Here is a 16338-nt window from a genome sequence, read left to right on the forward strand (position 1 = left end):
TTGACTGCAGCTCCACAAAATTAACTGCTGTGTTACATCTCATTTCTCTCTCGTGTCATGTCAGCTTTAGCGTGAGTGCTCCCAAACCAGATATGGCTCCCTCTCTCACAAGATGTTCTCATGCATGAACACAAATTATGCTTTAACTAATATTACTCAGATGTGGTGAGATGAGACATGACTGGAATACCCACAAACAGCAGAGACCAGATACATGGGAGAAGTTAAGAGGGACAAAGTACAGAGAGATTTATATCCAAACTACGCAGACAGGTACAATTCCCACTAAGTAGACTGTGAAAAATGCTGCCTATGGAAATGTAGTATGACTTGTGCACCTTTGAGTCTCTACTTTGTACTGCTGCAATTTTAAAAGCTGCCTTGTAGCTACGCATATGCCTCGAAGCTCAAGCAGATATCACAGAGGATGTGGAAATTGTGAAAATGTATGAGCTAAAATCAGAGTTGCACAAAAGAAGAATGTGAGATATGGTAATGGAGGCACGTGGTGCTCCCCTGTGTGTGTGCATCATGAGACAGTCTTACATTCTGCAGGACTCCTGCTTCGCTCACTGAGTGGGCTGCACAATGGGAAGTGCATGAGGCTGGGGGACAGCTTTTCATTTTTAAGGCTGGGGTCATCAAAGGAATGTAAGACAGGCCATGCCCAGTGACTTCCAGTGGGATTTGGGTGCCTGACAACCTTGGGCACCTCTGAAAATCCCAACCTATATATATTAAAGCAAGCAAAGAAGAGTGTGAACTACACCCCTGCTGTCTGCCTATCCGGCTGAACACATGTACCCGTGTTTCTGCTTTATGGAAACCTGTATTTCTGCTTTAAGGGCCATAACGTCAGCTGCTGTAAATCAGCAGTGCTGCACGACTGCAAGGAGCTACATATCTGGCCTAGTACTTATTTTAAATCAAATACATCCTAGGGGTAGCTCAGTGGTTTGAGCATTGGCCTGCTAAACCCAGAGTTGTGAGCTTAATCCTTGAGGGGGCCATTATAGGGAACTGTGCTAAAAATCTGTCAGGGGGTTGGACTAGATAACCTCCTGAGGTCCCTTCCAACCCTGTGATATTCTATGACCATTTTAAAATATACTCTGTTTATCCTGGCTGTTCAAAGCATGCAGCTCCGCCTAATTCACTCCCCTGCACATACAATTCTCTCCCTGGGGAGAGGTGGAGAGAAAAACCAAACCACCCATGAGAGACGCCAGTCGTGTGGCTTAATGCACTAGTCGAAGGTGGTCAGCTACTATGGTGCGGAGGGTGCTGTAAGAATCCACGCAGAGTGGAATGTGATCTGACCTGCAGGGCCACGTTATCCTGCCTGCACAGGGACCAAGATTCATTTATGGTGCATTGTCCTGCCTATGCACTAAGTGTAGGAAGGGTCCTGCAAAAATAATAGTATGTGAGCACATCATTATAAACTGTATCATAAGCCTTGATCCTGCCAGACTCCTGTGCAACACCGACAGACCCCAGTCGTCGGTGGGGAGGATTGAACATGGGGCCTTTGGAGCCTCTCCTGCATGAACTAAAAGCCATCTGGTTCTTAGCTAACGCTGCAGAGCAGATTCGTTAATCTCTCTCTATCTCTAAGTGTTCTTGGTGCCACTAGATGGGACAGATCGCCGCACCCAGAAGGTGTGTGGGTTACAACTGTGCATAGTCCTACTGAATTTAATCTGGCTCCATGTAGATACAGACACCAGCTTTTTTTCCTTTTTTATATTAAAACTTTTTATTAATTTTTCCAAATATAACAAAATACCAGACTCACCATAATACATAAAGTAAGTATAGAGGTGTCATAAACAGAGTGTTAAGGGTTAATGTCTCTTATACCTGTAAAGGGTTACAAGCAGGAAACTGGACACCTGACCAGAAGATCAATCAGAAGACAAGATACTTTTAAATTTGTGTGGAGGGAAGTTTGGGTGTGACTTCTTTGTTCTTCTCTCGGAGGGTCTGAGAGAGACCAGGCATTACTACAGGCTCTCTAAGTTTCTTTTCAAATAGAAGGTAAAAACCAGGCGGTTTAGGCTTTTTAATTGTTTTACTCTATTTGCAATTGTGGATCTGGCTGGTTAACTTTTATATGTGTAGTTGCTGGGAATATTTTGATTTGTCTTGGTACTGGGGGGAAAGTCTCTCTGGTGTCTGTAAGCTATAGGACCCTGTATTTTTACATCTTGAAGTTACAGAGATAATTCTTTACTTTTTCTTTCTTTTATTAAAAAGTTTCTTTTTAGAAAACCTGATTGATTTTTTTTTGTGTGTTTCCCTTGTGTTATTCCAGGTGATTGGGATAACTCACCAGGACGGGTGGGGGAGATGGGAGAAGGGAGTGATAAAATCTCTCTCTGTTTTCCTTGAATCTGTTTGCCTCTTTGTGGAAGGGAAGGGAGATGCTTCTCTGTATGGTGATTTAAGAGGTTAGATCAGTATCTCAGGATAGCCCAGGGAGGGAAGCTCTGAGAGGGGGAAGGTGGGGGAATGGCTTATTTCTCCTGTTTTAAGAACCCAAGGGATCTGGGTTCTTGGGGTCCCCAGGGAAGGTTTTGGGGGGACCAGAGGGTATCAGGCCCTGGAAAATTCCTGATTGGTGGCAGCATATCAGATCTAAGCTGGTAATTAAGCTTAGGGAAATTCATGTTAGTATCTCATTCCTGGACTCTAAGGTTCAGATTTGAGAAAGAATGCTATGACAAGAGGGTGCAGATACAGGGAGGGGAAGGGAAGCACCATATCTATCGCCAGGATCTACAATAATTCAGAGACCTTTATCAATTCAGTCCAAACGGCTTTGAATTTTTCAGGCATTCCCCTTCTGCAGAATACCAGTTGTTCATTAGCTGTAAGGGCAGCCACATCACTGAGCCAGGCATTAAAGTTCACTGGGGATCTACTTTTCCATTTTTGCAGGATTAAAATTTGTAGTAACGGAAGCTGCATGTTGGAATCATGCCACCTTGTTACTAGGTAACCTCTAGGTGTCAGGAATATATCCAAGGAGGAATTTAAGCTGAGCATCCAATATCAAATTGGTCCTTTGACCCACCTCACACCAGAAATTCTTGATACAGGGATACTCCCAAAACACGTGAGCTAATGTAGAACCCAGGGAGTTACGTTTCCAACATCAGTCAGCATTTATGAAGCCCAATACCATTAGCCTATGTAGACCAGTATATTCAAAAATGTGTCTTTTGGAGACCAAGTGTCAGGTCTGTAGCTGCTTTTTTAACATGAGATACAATTGTATTCCCTTGGTGGGAAAGTGCTGTGGAGCCAAGTCTCTATTCCAGACAACTCCAGGGCCTGCTTGCTTGTATTGCACCTCAAGATTGGGGCCATAATATTTATGCACAAGGAGCATAGGTCTGGTTCAGCAAGGCTCATTTACATACCAAACAAAGGCCAAATCCAGGTCCCATTGAAATGAATGACAAAACTCACATTGTCTTGAATGGGACCAGCTTTTGGCAGTACAGAAGAATATCAAGGCTGCATGGAACACTGCCACATTCAGGCATCAGTCTAGCAAAGCCCCTAAGCGTGTGCTTAAGTTTACGCACATGAGAAGTCCCATTGAGACTCGTTTCCACTGAGGCCTTAGAGCCTGACTTCACTTCAAGACTGCAGCCCAAGAAGCTTAAAAATCTACGGCTCTGATCCTGCATTGGCATCTGCGAGAGAACGTTCCCTTAGAAGTTGACTAGGCTCAGTAGGACACAGGAATCTGCAAAAGTGGATCCCAATGCATGATGGGGGCCCAGATGATGGATTTGACAGACAAGTAAGGTTCAAACATACCACAGGAAACAGTAGCAGCAGAAGGACACTGGTTATGGGAATACAATTATGCTACTACTCATCTTGCACATGTATTTATCTATGTGGCTGCAGTTTTTTTAAATGGAAGTGTAACCCACATGCCCCCGGGGTGTGGTGCTCTGTCCTGTCTAGAGGCACCGAGACCACTTAATAGATTAATGAGTCTGCTCTACCGTGTTAGCTAAGAGCCAGTTGGCTTTTAGCTCATGCAGTTGAGGCTTATGCATTAAGCTGCAGAGGTGCCAGGTTCAATCTCACTCACTGACAACCAGGCCTGTTGGCGTTACAAGTGGGGACTTACTTGGGAAGTCTCTGAAGCTTGGGATGTGCTTCCTCAGCTAGAGGAAGTATCTAACTCACACACCTCCTGGGTGTGGTATTCTGTGGCACTGAGACCACTTAAAGAGAGAGAGATTAATGCATCTGCTGTACAGCCTTAGCTAACAGCCAGTTGGCTTTGAGGCTCATACACTGAGGTCCCAGGTTCAATCCCTCCTGGTAACGAGCAGGGTCTGTTGGTGTTACAAGTGAACTACCAGACCCAGAAAGTGTAGGGGTTACAGAAGTATGAACATATTCATTTTGTGTTGGAAATGCTGCAGAAGTGAGTTCTGAAGCACAATCCAAATGAGGTGAGATTTTGCAAGGTTCAAGGCCATGATACAGCCCTTTGATTCTGATCATGAATGATGCAGATTTGTGCTTGTCTCCTGTTCAGGCTCATCTCGAAAGTGTTACACAGAACATGAACTAGGGGAGTAAGAAGACATTTACATATCCCCTATTGAGCAGCTCACTCTCTGAAGCACTAACCTTCACAAAATATAGAAGCATTTACCAACCTGAAGAGAAATGCTGTAGGACGAGAATTTTCATAACCAGCCCACTAGTTGCCTATAAATAGTGGTAAAAACAGATTTTAAGTTTTTAGAAAAGAGTGCCATTTAGAAGTCCTTTACAGCATTTTAAAAGCAAGTGAACTACTTTCAAAACATTGATTTGAATTGTTATATTGAATGAAACAACTGAGGTACAGTAGAACCTCAGAATTACAAACACCTCCAGAATGGAAGTTGTTCATAACTCTGAACAAAGGCGGCTGCTTTTAGCCTTCTTAATTTAAATGAAACAAGAACAGAAACTGTTTCCTTGCCTTGTCAAACCTTTTTCTTAAACTTTCCCTTTATTTTTTTAGTAGTTTATGTTTTAGCTTTTTATTTTTCGTCTCTGCTGCTGCCTGATTGTGTACTTCTGGTTCCATATGACGTGGACCAGTCAGTTGGTAGCACTGAGGTTCTACTAGATTGTATTTATCAAGTAGAATTACCTACAGGTACTCGTTTTCCTCTACTGACAGCTAAGAGGAACAATAAAGAATAATATAGAGTAGCAGATTATAAGTATTTAAGGCCCTGGATAGGATGTTAATTGCATAGGCAGATGACTGTATCTTGGCACTAGGACTGCCTGTAGCCTCAAAAAATGGCTCCATCTCTTCTGAGCTCACCAGACATTGAATTCGTGGAAGCCTACATATCCAATTGCCCATCTCCTGCAGTCCATTCTGGCCTGCCCCCATAGTGACCCTTCTGCTTTAACCTATTCAGGTCCTCCTCAATAGTTTGCAGAGGGTGCATAGGCCACTTGTATGTCTACTTCAACTATATTTCCACTTTCTAATCCCTATAGAGGAGAGCCACAGAACTCAAAAGGTACATCAGGCCCATGTGAGGCATTACACACCCATCTGTCCTTAATCTTCACTCACAACTCCTGTGAAGGTAGAGAAGTATTGACAAATCTGTGCTGCCCTGCTTTGAGAATTCCACCTCACAAATGCTTTGGCAGCTCTTTAGAAGCCAGTGGGCTTGTCATTTTCCCCTTTGCTGAAGGCCAGGGCAAGCTCTGGAATTCCAAGCTTACTTAGGAAGGCAGAGATACATTTCACTCTCAGCCAGTTAAATGTACCGCTAGATCTGATGGCAACATGTCCTGAACACATTCACATCATCAAGATATCCGCTGGCTGACTTCTCTATTTCTGTTTTAAATCTACTTAAAAAACAACCATGGTGTAGAGGTGATAAATGAAAAAAGGTTCATCTTTTTATCCCTGTGCCAAATTAAAAATAAAGGAGTTGTAAATAAGTCCAAAATGCAAAACCACTACCAACTCATCTGTCCAATCAATAAGCAGTAAGTATAAATATACCAGAAATATATAAATTCAGATGGCACACACAAACTAAACAACAAACTAAAAAAGGAAACAAAATATTTTCAGTATTGACTGGAAAGATACCACAGATTTCACCAGGCTAATGGAAGGGGAAGAGTTTTTCTAGTCACAGGGTGATCACGGAGAAGGCCTTCTGTCCTTTCAACAATGTACTTATTCATGAGCAACAATTTCTATCCCACTGAACCAATCTAGCAGTGCATTTAAGCATGTGTTTAATAACTTTAACCATGTGAGCAGCCCCACTGTCCTCAGCTAGGAGACCATGGGACTTATGCACAGTTCTTTGCTGAATCAGGGCCTAGGTTGTTAACATAACAGGAGACAAAGATTAGACAAGCTCCATACATTCTCTACAGATCTACATATCAAGTACAAAATTCTCCCACTTCTCCAGTCTTGGACTTGACACTATCTGACCAGACTTCTATTTCTCTCTATGGGGAAGGTGTCGTTTGAACTTAGTTAGCATTTTTTTCTGTCTACATGTATGTATAGCACCTAGTACAATGGGAACATGAACTCAGTTGGGCCTCCAGGCCCTGCTGTGATACAAATAAATAAATAAGAAGCCAGGTCCACAGCTGGTGCGAGTCAGTGTGGCTCCATGAACTTCCATGGAGCTAGGCCAATTTACACCAGCTGAGGATCTGGCCCAATAATACTCAATTCAGTGCAGCAGTTCATCATCCACAACTATCACTTACCATCCAACTCTCAGAGAAGACCTTCTATCACATAAACTAACATACATCTCCAGGTCAGGGGGTGAAATCAGACTGAAAGATGTTAATGAGATCCCTTGCTGTCCGGATGCCCATCCCTCTCCCCCACCAGCTACCAGCTTTCTCAAACACTTTCCCCACAGAAGGAAGGTTGGAGACGGTCAATGAGAGACCTGCACAAGCTAAGTGACTGGGCCTCAAAATGGCAAAAGAGATTTAATGCTAACAAATGTGCACTGGAGGGGAAACATTAAATTACTGGTGCACTTTACAGAGGTTGTAAATTAACTGCATCAACCCAAGAAAGGAACCAGGGAATCACTGTAGATAGTTCAATGGAGACCTCTAGCCAACGTGCAGCTGCACTCAAAAAAAAGCTAACCGTGTTAGGATGCATAAGGAATGGGGATGGTGAATAATACTGAAAACATAATACGTTTATATAAGTCACTGGTATGGTCTCATCTTGAATGCTGCATACAGTCCTGGCCGTAGCATGTCCAAAAGGATATTGTAGAACTAGATGGAGTTCAGAGAAGAGTGATGAGATTGATCAACAGCCTGGAAAACGCTCATATAAAGAGAGATTGAAAAGATTGGGATTGCTACCTTTGGAAGGAGACAAAGAAGAGGGGACATATACCCCTTAGGTAGATTTCATCTTCGTTGGCACCCTACTCTCTATCAATGAGTTATTAATCATAAAACCCACCGAATGGGGAAATGTCCTGCCAATGGCTTTTAATAAGCCACGATCAACTGCCTCAGCCAGCACTAAGAACCTGGCCCCTTCCAGGAACATGCTGCATTATGGGGCAAGGGACACAAATGCCTTTGGACATCACACCTGCATTGCAGAATTCAGAAACTCAGTGTGTTGTGTTCCCTCATTCCCTAATTAAACCACAGTTGTATGTTCTGCTGCCTGGTAATTGACAGAAATTATGGTGGCTGAGTCAAGGGCCACGCAGATCAACAGGTGTCAGGCCAATTATCAGGAAGGAGACCTCTCTTACAAAAAGTCACCCTTGCTTTCACAGTGTGTTTGATAAAACATTGAACACAATTCAGAACACAGCTATTATTTGAAACACCTACTCTAACCCATGAGGAACAGAATGAATGCAACAGAAATGAGAAAACAGCAATCAGCATACAAATGGGAATGTATCACGTGCCTTCTAACATGAGCTAATTCCTGCTGGGACTGCATTCTGACTGGTTCCAGCAACCACAGTGTTTTCTAGCAACATTAGAATGTTGCAAGCCCAGCCACATGACACTTCACTGTCATATTTAATAACTACAGAATGTATTAAGATTTTTAACCACTGCAGCAGAAAATACTGTCTTATTAAAAAGTTGCTAAGTGAGGTATTATCTCTTTCCCAACTATGGGCTTGTCAGGAGATTTGGATTTTAGAAGCCTCTAGTATGTAGCTGAAGCAGTATACATGTATTTAAGAAGCTCTTTACAACTCCCTTGCCATATGGTCCATTGACTAGGGCACTGGGATTCACTGCTCTTCTATTGACTTACTGGGTGATCTTGAACAAATCACCCCATCTCTCTCTGCTTTATGTTTCCCCTTGGTCTGTCTTGTCTACTTAGACTGCAAGCTCTTCAGGGCAAGGACTTGTGTGTTTATACACAATGGAGACCTGAGCTCCACTGAGGCCTCTTGGAGTAACAGAACAGCAATAGAGGGATAGCTCAGTGGTTTGAGCACTGGCCTGTATGAGTCCAATCCTTAAGAGGGCCATTTGGGGCTAAATAAATAACTGGGGATTAGTTCTGCCTCAAGCAGGGGGTTGGTCTAGGTGACCTCCTGAGATCCCTTCCAACCCTGACATTCTATGATTCTAATACAAATGTCACCATTTTCCTGATTCTATTAATCTTGTTTGGAAAGAAGAAAGGTTGTTATGACCATGTAAAAAAATCGGCAATTCTATTCTAAAGATCTGAATGCATCTGTGCATGTATTCCGCGTTATAGCAGATTAATTCAGTGACAAAAGTAAGTTTTTACTATCTTCTACTCCTATTATCCTGGCCGAGCCAAAATAGCTATGGGAGACAGAGCTGGAGTCTATCGAGTTCACACATCATCAACAGGATTATTAAATAAATTCCAGTTGCAGAGCTAAACTCTGCAGGTGTAATTGCAAATTCATAGGTATAACAATGGGTGGATTTCAGCTAGTAGGATCTTTATTAGTGAAATCATCCATGAGCCAGAAAGAACACAGCTTGGCTTTCAGATCCCGGTCTGCATTTGCAAGGATGAAAGTTGCAGGGGGGGCAGGAAATGGTAGCTGTTAATTAAGCAAATTTTCTCTGGAAGTCACTGCTGGGGGGTCTGTCTCAAAGCAATTCCTGTAGTTTTCAGAGTTGAACTGCACTTTAAGCAACTCATTATGCTACAGCACAATCTGTCGCAAGACCGTGTTTCCCATTTCAATTTATCACTATTTATACTTGTCTTACCAGACAGTGCCTCGGAGTCCTGGTCACAGACCAAGTTCCCTTTGGGCTAGGTGTTGTACAAACACAGAGCAAACAGCTATGCATGGATGTTTATAAACACGAAACCTTGCCAGCAAAATCTAAGTGACATATTAACGGAAACTCTGCCATATTAAAATCGGCTAAAACCATCGCATTTTTTAGCTACTGTCTGCTCTGCTATATGCTGCCGCTTCCTACAGGGATGAGGAATTAGATCCTCAATTCGCTATTGTTATTTCAATATAATTCCAGTGTTAACTCCATTGAAATCAGTGGAGTTACGCCAATATAAACCTGGAATAATGAAGTGGTGAATCAGGTCCTAGCTTTTACAATACTTAGTTAAATAACTCTAAATGGTCATTACATGTCAAGCCACTGACTAACTGACTGATGGAAAATAAGGTTTTCCAAAGAGGCATATACCATGGAATCTCTCCCCCATATTAATCCAGGTAGAGAGGACCAGTTCATCAGCTGATGTAAATCAGCAGAACTCCACTGACATCAATGCCAAGTTACACCACCTAAGGATCCAGCCCTGAATAGTCTAAAACTTCTCTCTACATTGGTTTTAGCATTGGTAGTGCAGCTTCTCCCAATTCTAGACCGCACAAAGCAGGATGACGAGAAAGACAACACACAAGGCAGAGGAGTGGGAGCGTATGACAAAACGATCAGTGTTTAACTGTGCTTTGAAAAAGCACCATGGGGAAGTGGGTTTGTTTACTTAGGATGTGTCTACATGGGCACTTTGCACCGGTTTCAACTTGAATTGGTTGTTAAACCAGTGCACACTCCTGTGTGGACACACTTATTTCAGTTTAAGCGTGGCTTATTGCTGTTTAGTTGAACCAGGTGACTGGATCCAATTCAGTTTACGTTCGCACTTTAGGCTAAACTGGCACAACTTTCCCATAGAGCCAAGGCCCTAATCTGGGTGGGGAGGGAGTGTTTGTTATTACCTTGCATGAGAAATAAGTAGTACTAGCTCATAATCAGCTGACTGAAGCACGTTGACCATTTATCAGCTGATATGGAAAATTAGGCTTCTGAATTATTGGCCCAGATTTGACACTAAAATAACGAGCACTTGAATGAAGATTCATGCATGGAAAAATGGTGGGGGGAGAAAAGATTCCTTCTTCCTGCAGCTTCTCGCTGCAGCAATATGTGCACCTGCATTTGGGGATATTTTCGTTTGCGAACAAGTGCATATCAGAGCTGTACCAGATGTTTGTGCTGAAGAGGTCACAAGAGCCACATTGAATCTATGTTTCCAGCACACTCCACCAAAAACTCCCGGAAAGTTTTAGACTGATGTTCAGCAATAAAATACAGCTAACTACAGAGCAGCAAAAGATCAGTTCATTGGGGATTTGGCTTGGTTTCTGTTCCCTTTTGTTTAACATGTTTTTCCACTCTCATCCTCAACAGAGTTGCTAATAATGCTATGCTGAGCTGTGCCCATATTACACAACTCACTGGTGAATGTGGATGACAATTTTAACCATTTTAATGTGGTTTTCAGCTGAAGATTCCCATTAATGTCCCCAATCCTCCCATCTGACTTCAATTACCTTATATTATTTGTATTATGGAAGCATGCAAAGGCACAATGACCTGGTCACTGCACCACACAGTAAATCAGTCCCTGCCCTGAAGACTCTATAATCTAAAAAGACAAAGGATGGAGGAAAGGAAGCAGTTTTATCCTCATTTTACAAATGAGAAACTGAGGCACAGAGACATTAAATGACTTGGTTAGGAAGACATTGGAACTCTGTGCCAGAGCCAGATCTTCAGAATCCCAATCCAGTTCCTTGAGCCCAAGCTGATCCTTCCCTGGACTACCTATGTGTATAAGGCTAGTATATAATTAGTGAGGCCTCGACTCTGCATGGAGATCTGTGTGGGTGCAGTAGTCTGTCCACAACAATCAAACTGTTGGACCTTAGTCAACTTCTCTTTTGCTGAACAGGTCTCTTGATAAATATCATTACACGAGCTGTTTTGTTGGGTGTGGGAAGGTTAAAAATTCAGAAACACAATCTAAAAGGTGTCAAGTATCAGAGGGGTAGCCGTGTTAGTCTGGATCTGTAAAAAGCAACAGAGAGTCCTGTGGCACCTTACAGACTAACAGACGCATTGAAACATAAGCTTTCATGGGTGAATACCCACTTCATCAGATGCACGTGGTGGAAAAGGTGTACTATCAGCAAATGGAACCTGTTGTAAATTAGAACATTTCAGAACAATTTGAGTTGACAGTATTCCCTTAAGCTAACAAGCAGGAAATATCCTGCTGTTGTGTAGCTTTACCTCCAGGAGAAAGGAACGTTTGCCTAACTGCTCAATAGTTACAAGAAAGATCTCTGTTGTTGCTAGGTCTTTCAGTTAATGTCGACATCTAGATGTACATGGAGACGCTACTCTGGCAATTCACATTTTACTCTCTGTATTTTCTTTCCGTCCATCATTTTTGGCAACTGTGCTGCATCCATCAGTAGGATCAACTTGATTTACAAGTAATTGGCGCCCATCACAAATGACAAGATTCTGAATAAAAAAATAAAACACCAAACCCTGCGTGTAGCTACTAAAAAAAAAAATTAAAAAAAACCCAAACCACAAGCTACTGCTGTTGGAAAACATTTTTCCTAATGCTAAAATTAAGCAAGAGTAACTCAAGATACATGTACAGTAGATAAATTCACTGTAAATTCAAATTTCCTACAAATACAGAATTTTATAAGCTCACAGACCTCAATATCTTCCTGACAAATTCTATTTATAATCTCATATTGTATTTTGCTGGAAAAGGCAAAGTTTTGGAATTTAATAACTTTAATTTAATACCTTTAATAACCTTTGTATCACGAAAATCTCCTACTTCACAATTAGTGTAGTTTTTCTAGACAATGTATGTTTATTAAAAAAACCTGTACAGCAATTAGCCCTGTTAGTTACTGGAGGAAAGTTGTTAATTAACATGACATTTCAGAGAATGCAATTCTAATACTTAGTCACTGGGACATTCAGACAAGCTTTCAGATCCTTTGGAAATGTTGATCCTCCCACTTAGCAATGCAGAATGCATTTTTTTAAAATACATAATGAAGTTTTCTGTTTTGCTTATGCAATTTTGCACTTTATTTTATTAATTTTTTCATTATAAAAAACCCCACTTGTCTCTTACAGAATAAAAGATACTTTTTAATGAGATCCTAGCCTGTGGGAAAGATAGTTCTCTAGGGACTGGCAGGCTCTGACGGAAGATATAACTAATTTAAACAAAATTAAAAATATAACTTGAAGGTATGTCTCTAATGGTACTTTAAAAATCTCAAACTTATATGTGTTTTTCAACTGGGTTTTTCTTTAATTTTACAAATTATGTTTATGTCAGATGTCTTCACTGAGTGGACTCATCATACACTGAGGACTACTAACCAGCTTCATTCAAAAGAACCGGCACATTCTCTCCCTGTAAGTACACATCTTGTCCCTAGGGCACTCCCTCATGCCTGGATGCAGCATTGCAGGGGACTTCACCTCTCTCACACAACCTAGTTGCCACTTTCTTGGCCCAGAATGGCCAGTCTGAGTCAGCATCTTCTCCAAACCCTCCGTCAAGGTCTTCTCTGGCTCAGCCCTCTAGCCAAGTCACATGATAGTTCACTTCCCTTCTAGGGCAACAAAAGGGTCAACTCGATGTTCACAAACAACGTCCAAACTCATGGCACATCTGCCCCTCTGAGGCTTGACTGAAATCCGCTGCTTCCTGCCCCTGCAGAGATACCTGAAACCTCTTCTTCCCCAGCAGGAGTTCCCCACTGCTTCCCTTTGCCTGGGACTCCAGCGGTTTACCTCTGGGGATCTCTCCCTGTGGGCCCTACCTCAGGGCTCCCCTAGGGAGCGTACGCTGCTCCCTGTGGGTCTCATCTCCTGCTGCACGCCCTTACTTAAGGGTCCTACTCTGTTCCCTGTTGGTGCTCAGACTGGCTTCCTCAGGCTTCTCCCAGCGGGAAACCCCCCTTGTTCCTTTCCCCAGGCTCCTCCCTCCTCTCCTGAGTTCCCAGCTCTACTAAGGAGGGCAGAAATCTTGTTCATCTCCTCTCATCTCCACCTGACTCCTCTCTAAGCTGCCTCTACTGTTCTCAGTCATGTATTCAGTTTACTCATTCCAGCTCTGTTCCATCAGAATTAGATACAAGATACATCTCAGTGTTAGGGCTGGTCATACGGCTGGACTCCTCTCTGGGGCAAAAGGATGTGAGTTTGGGCAACAACTCGCACAAGGCAGCATTCGTCCACTGTAGGTTTTGTCCACACACAAAAATTGCACCAGTTTAGCTACACTGATTTAGAAACTGACTTGATTAAATTGGTGCAGCCCTTTCATGTAAACACTCACTAACTTAAGAGCTTTATATAAGTTCCTTACCAGCTGAAGCCAAAATCAGTTTAAAGCACTTTTAAACAAGTTTAAGCATGTCCACACAAGGGGATTTAACAGATGTAATTACACTGGTCTCTAAATCAATTCAGTTAAATCAGTGCACAGACAAGATATGAAATAATATGGTATTTCCTATCCTAACCGTATGCTGAATACTTTGCCACTTAAGTCATTGGGGTGGAGTCTTGTTTGAGGCAGGCGGAAGGTATGGATTGATTTATCCTTTGGGATACCTTGAATATGAAAGACTATTTATCTGAATGAGCAGCAAAAGAGTCCTGTGGCACCTTATAGACTAACAGACGTTTTGGAGCATGAGCTTTCAAGGGTGAATACCCACTTCGTCAGATGCATGTAGTGGAAATTTCCAGGGGCAGGTATATATATGCAGGCAAGCTAGAGATAATGAGGTAGTTCAATCAGGGAGGATGAGGCCCTGTTCTAGCAGTTGAGGTGTGAAAACCAAGGGAGAAGAAACTGGTTCTGTAATTGGCAATCCATTCACAGTCTTTGTTTAATCCTGAGCGGATGGTGTCAAATTTGCAGATGAACTGAAGCTCAGCAGTTTCTCTTTGAAGTCTGGTCCTGAAGTTTTTTTGCTGCAGGATGGCCACTTTAAGGTCTGCTATAGTATGGCCAGGGAGGTTGAAGTGTTCTCCTACAGGTTTTTGTATATTGCCATTCCTAATATCTGATTTGTGTCCATTTATCCTTTTCCGTAGCGACTGTCCAGTTTGGCTGATGTATATCTCCAGATCAGTGGCACAGCTATGGGCACCCGCATGGCCCCACAATATACCAATATTTTTATGGCCGACCTGGAACAACGCTTCCTCAGCTCTCGTCCACTCACGCCCCTTCTCTACCTACGCTACATTGACGACATCTTCATCATCTGGACCCATGGGAAGGAGTCTCTGGAAAAATTCCACCACGATTTCAACAGCTTCCACCCCACCATCAACCTCAGCCTGGACCAATCTACACGGGAGGTCCACTTCCTAGACACCACGGTGCAAATAAGTGATGATCACATTACCACCACCCTATACCGAAAACCTACCGACCGCTATGCCTACCTTCATGCCTCTAGCTTCCATCCCGGGCACATCACACGATCCATTGTCTACAGCCAAGCACTGAGGTACAACCGCATCTGCTCTAACCCCTCAGACAGAGACCAACACCTACAAAATCTCCACCAAGCATTCTCAAAACTACAATACCACACGAATAAATAAGAAAACAGATCAACAGAGCCAGACGTGTACCCAGAAGCCTCCTACTGCAAGACAAACCCAAGAAAGAAATCAACAGGACTCCACTGGCCATCACATACAGTCCCCAGCTAAAACCCCTCCAACGCATCATCAGGGATCTACAACCCATTCTTGACCATGACCCCACACTTTCACAGGCTTTGGGTGGCAGGCCAGTCCTTGCCCACAGGCAACCTGCCAACCTGAAACATATTCTCACCAGTAACTGCACACTGCACCACAGTAACTCTAGCTCAGGAACCAATCTATGCAACAATCCTCGATGCCAATTCTGCCCACATATCTACACCCGCGACACCATCACAGGACCTAATCAGATCAGCCACATCATCACCGGTTTATTCACCTGCACGTCCACCAATGTAATATATGCCATCATATGCCAGCAATGCCCCTCTGCTATGTACATCGGCCAAACTGGACATATTGTGGGGCCATGCGGGTGCCCATAGCTGTGCCACTGATCTGGAGATATACATCGGCCAAACTGGACAGTCGCTACGGAAAAGGATAAATGGACACAAATCAGATATTAGGAATGGCAATATACAAAAACCTGTAGGAGAACACTTCAACCTCCCTGGCCATACTATAGCAGACCTTAAGGTGGCCATCCTGCAGCAAAAAAACTTCAGGACCAGACTTCAAAGAGAAACTGCTGAGCTTCAGTTCATCTGCAAATTTGACACCATCAGCTCAGGATTAAACGAAGACTGTGAATGGATTGCCAATTACAGAACCAGTTTCTTCTCCCTTGGTTTTCACACCACAACTGCTAGAACAGGGCCTCATCCTCCCTGATTGAACTACCTCATTATCTCTAGCTTGCCTGCATAATATACCTGCCCCTGGAAATTTCCATTACACGCATCTGACGAAGTGGGTATTCACCCACGAAAGCTCATGCTCCAAAACGTCTGTTAGTCTGTAAGGTGCCACAGGATTCTTTGCTGCTTTTACAGATCCAGACTAACACGGCTACCCCTCTGATACTATTTATCTGAATGATGTTTTATGGTCTTCTTTGTGCAGGAAGTCAGAGCAGATGACTATAGTGGTCCCTTCTGCTTTAAAAAATCTATGACTATAAAATTAATGTTGACTCTATTCAATGGGCCAGACCTTCAGATGGTTTAAATCAGCAGAGCTTTTTTCGCAACAGTGGGATTATGCCAGTGCACACCAGCTGAAGATCTGGCTGTATATGTAATTATACAATGGACTTATCTATTCATGCTGCCAATTTTCTCTGGAATGTCAGAAAAA

General features: G+C 42.8%; 1 long non-coding RNA gene across 1 annotated transcript; it reads right to left on the reverse strand.

Moving 5' to 3' along the window:
• Positions 1-950: 950 nt before the first annotated feature.
• On the reverse strand, positions 951-8685 carry LOC115653576. Its single transcript, XR_004000948.1, has 3 exons — positions 8603-8685; positions 6847-6848; positions 951-968 (listed from the first exon to the last, which is right to left on the reverse strand). It is a non-coding gene; the product is annotated as an uncharacterized LOC115653576 (long non-coding RNA).
• Positions 8686-16338: the final 7653 nt, after the last annotated feature.

Source organism: Gopherus evgoodei, chromosome 6 (assembly GCF_007399415.2).
Source record: "Gopherus evgoodei ecotype Sinaloan lineage chromosome 6, rGopEvg1_v1.p, whole genome shotgun sequence".
Taxonomy (NCBI): domain Eukaryota; kingdom Metazoa; phylum Chordata; order Testudines; family Testudinidae; genus Gopherus; species Gopherus evgoodei.